The following is a 4,675-nucleotide window of genomic DNA, read 5'->3' as shown; positions in this document are numbered from 1 at the left end:
AAATATATATATATAAATATATATATAAATATATATATATAAATATATATATATAAATATATATATAAATATATATAATCTTTTTTTTCTCCGTGTTTTTCTCCTTGTCTCCGTATTCTTTCTGTTGAAGAGCGTAGCTCGAAACGTCAAAGACTTTCCGTATTCCCGAGCGTCATACTAATATATACTTTTGTTATTTACACCACCTGTCTTCGTCTGTTGTTATTATTTGTATATTCTCCCATATATATATCTATATATATATATATATTGTATAACATAAAATTTTTGTGCATTTTCCTTCTTTCTATATATTTTTCACTGCAATTCACTACGTAGAACATTTTTCTCGAATCTTTGCACTATGTATGTATACGACATTCTTGCTTTAGTTTCCGTCTACCAAATCCACTCGCAAGATTTCGGTCGGTTTGAAATGGAATAGAGTACATACGCCCGAAGTGCCATGGAGTGGGATTGAACCCGTAGTTATGCGTTTGAGAAGCCAAATATTTAACCCTAAAGCCATGCCGGTTCCTAAAAACAACTTTCATTCGATATTTCCTGTCGTTAGTACAGTCTTATTTGAAATGCGCTCACGATATTTAACACGATCATCAGTGAAGATTATTTTTTAAACTATTTGAGATGCATTTGTACACTCTGGGATTACTGAGAGTAATATAAAACATTTAGCATTTTAAACAAACTACACGCATGAATAAACATCGTTGCAGAAATGAATTTCTCAATAATACCAGAAGAATTTTTAGAACAAAACATACACGCACACACACGTATAACAATAATAACAAAAAAAACCCAAGTTTCGTTCGTGTCTTTTGGGTTTCAAGAACATCTGGAGTTTATCGTGTTTAACTGTTACATTATGCAAGTTTGGCTGCTCCAAGTTTAAATAGTCGACATGTCAATGAAATTACAATAAAGAGCGCGGCAAAAATACTTCCCATATTTTCCAGGTTGACAAACGTTTCAACAGCAATAACCCAATGTACACCAACACAAACCATGATAGTAAACAAGATGAAAAAGCGCTAGACTATTCGTGTAACTTTATATAGCGATAGAATCCATGAAAACACTGTTAACTATTTGTTTCACTTTATTGGGGCTACAACAATAGCGTAGTAAAATATGGGAGGTTGTTTTTTCTGTCGCACTCTGTAAAATCGTAAAGAATACGTTGCAATATTACTATATGTGGCGGGAAGAGAAACCTAATATTTTATTTCGACCATATTCTAACTTAACTCTTTGAAACTGTTATCCTACCTACAAGTGTTATTTGCGATGTAAAGAACTAAGAAACAGAATAAAAGAAGGAACCGGCTAATTGGTAGGGTGTGTTTTATAAAACAGAGATCAAATTTATGCAGTTCCAACTTGTCGTCTCTCACATTCGTCCACTTTTTTTGATTCAATTTGAATTACTGAAAGACTGACTTCAAATAAAGAAATGAAAAAAAAAAAATTTTTTAAGGGGGCGGGGAAATGCGTGTAACTTTATATAGCTCAGTCTTGTTGCCTTTTCACTAATATGACTTAATATATATGATATTTGTGTGTGAGTACGTATGTGTGCACATATATACACAGAGAGAGAGAGAGAGAGACAGACAGACACACATATATACATACATATATATGTTCATATACGTGTGTGTGTGTATACAGACAGATAGATATATAGATAAATACATATATATATGTGTGTATGTATTTGGATATTATGTATATATACATATGTATATATATGTGAGTTTTTGTGTGGTGTGTGTGTGTATTTACTATGCGTTGAGGTTTTTGTGTGATATTTTTACGTTCCTTTTGATACATATTTCATTTCATATCTCATATTTAGCTTTACAAACTCATGCATGCTTCTTGTAGCGAACAAATGATATTCCTAATTAAAACCACACAGCAGTAAAAAAAAATTCCATGACCCTTTACGAGGCCTCCGAGTCTGACGGGAGCAAAGGAGGAGTGAGAAGGGGTGCAAGGAGGAGTGAGAAGAAGCGGCGATATACTCGAACAACAGACCCATGCTGAATGTTTGCAACGGAATGGATTCGGCTAAAGGCATCCAACATGCTGGATGATGATGTTAAACCGGGTGTTGTCTTAAGTCGAGCACTCAAATAGGCTATGGCGGGGCTTGAATCAGTGCACCAAGAGACGAAATAAAAACCGGTCTTTGTTAGCTCCACCGCCCTCATTTGGTTATTTTGCCACCGAAATTATGAAAAGTTAATTTTATTTACCTCGGTAGAATTCGAACTCGAAGCACAGAACAAATACGGTTCTGTGTAGTGTTGTATACGTAAAACTGTCCTTGTAAAAAAAAATACACTAATATACTTCCAGCAAAAATTCTTTTACGAAAACATTTGTTGTGAGAAAACATATTTTTGTGTTTTTACTTTCGCATATATAAATACATGTGGAGGCACAATGGCCCAGTGGTTAGGGCAGCGGACTCGCGGTCATAGGATCACGGTTTCGATTCCCAGACCGGGCGTTGTGAGTGCTTATTGAGCGAAAACACCCAAAGCTCCACGAGGCTCCGGCAGGGGATGATGGCGAACCCTGCTGTACTCTTTCACCACAACTTTCTCTCACTCTTACTTCCTGTTTCTGTTGTGCCTGTAATTCAAAGGGTCAGCCTTGTCACACTACGTCACGCTGAATACCCCCGAGAACTAGGTTAAGGGTACACGTGTCTGTGGATTGCTCAGCCACATGCACGTTAATTTCACGAGCAGGCTGTTCCGTTGATCGGATCAACTGGAACCCTCGACGTCGCAAGCGACGGAGTGCCAACAACAACATATAAATACATGGAAAATACAGTTTACACCTTATGTTAAAAGAAACGAAAATTCTTTTATTTTAACCAAAAATAAATGTAAATATAAAAATGTAACTGCTTTCGAACCCTTTCTCATATTTTTCATAAAAACATGCATACATTCATTCATACATATATACATATATATATATATATAAGTATATACTCTTTTATTCGTTTCAGTCATTTGACTGTGGCTATGCTCGAGCACTGTCTTTAGTCGCGCAAATCAACCCCAGGACTTATTCTTTGGAAGCCTAGTATTTATTCTATCGTTCTCTTTTGCCGAACCGCTATGTAACGTGACGTAAACACACTAGCATCGGTTGTCAAGCGATGTTGGGGAGACAAACAGACACACAAACATATACTCAGTTCGCCGTTATGTTGACTCGACCACGCCTACCAATAACGACGAAGGAGAAACACAATTTGCTCACTAAATAAGCAACAGCTTAAAGCCTCCGAAAGTAAACGGAACTGCCCCAGAGTTATACGAAATTTACTGAAAAAAATTGAAACACAATAAATTACACACAGCTCAAAAAACAATTCCACCTACCTCGGTCGACTTCACACATTTTCAATTTTGGACAGCGTTAAACACAGTATCCACTTTGGTTCGACCGGAAACTATAAATAGCAACTAAACCGTTGCGTACTTGACACCCCTGGCTATAAACGTAATGGTGGGCAGATGTTCCGCCAACTCTCTCTCGATATCCACTTGAGGAAAGACCGTAATGGTGTCTAGTGACTTAGAATACGTCCGTAACACCACCGTTCTTTCCTCCATTTCTTTTAACCATTTCTTGGGTGGGCGTAATTCCCACTCCAAGACGGTATTATTTTTCTTATTGTTCATATTTAACTGCAAAGTTCAAAGGAAAATATACGCAGTTCGTATAAAAGAAAAAAGAAAAATATAGAAAGAAGAAATGAAAAAAAGAGAAAAAGAAAAGGAACAAGTGGAAAACCAAAATTAGAAGAAGAAATAAATGAAATGAGAAAAGAAAAAGGGAGCAAAAGGAAAACCAAAATTAGAAGTAAATGAAATGAGAAAAGAAAATAATTATGTTCCGGCAGGTAATCCTATTTTCTGAACAAAAAAGTTCACTTCGACTGGTACTCCAGCTGTCTGAGTTCTGTTCTTGATACACTCCGCAATACAAGGTAAATTCACAGAGAATGTTCAAATTTAGCAAAAAATGCCACACAACAATTCAAAAGTTCACCTTCTTCGTAATGGTAAATCCATTGGCAAAAATGCCACACCAAATTTCACGAAGAAATTTTCTTCCTTCATCGCTGTGTTGGCACGCCCACCCACATCGACGAACAACGTATAAAGATTTTTCTCGCAAAGCGAGCAACAATTTAAGTCGCCGAAAGCAGGCAAAACTGAGCTGGGCGAATTTACTGCAAAAAATAACAAACAGCAACAAACCCCTCCGAGCTAAAAAAACAATCTCACCTACCTCGGTCGACTCTCACAGTTCAATTTTTAGACGGCGTCGAACGGCACACGTCCACGCAGTTCTTCAGGTTGACAGGAAGTAAGCGAGCTACTTACCACACAGCCACTCCTGTGCCTCTGTATGAGTGTTGTGTATATATATAATATATATATGTGTGTGTGTGTGTGTGTTGTGTGTATATATATATATATATATATAAAGTGTAGTATATTGCCACTTAAGTGTGGCTGACCCCTAGGGGTGGATGTTACTGTTGCTTTTAGCCCCAGGAGGACATCTCCTCCAGCTGGCTTATCGACACACGACTGTGTCCTGTTTGCCAAGG

Source organism: Octopus bimaculoides, chromosome 15, assembly GCF_046866305.1.
Source record: "Octopus bimaculoides isolate indiv1 chromosome 15, ASM4686630v1, whole genome shotgun sequence".
In the NCBI taxonomy this organism is placed as follows: Eukaryota; Metazoa; Mollusca; class Cephalopoda; order Octopoda; family Octopodidae; genus Octopus; species Octopus bimaculoides.
Note: the sequence above shows the minus strand (reverse complement) of the source record.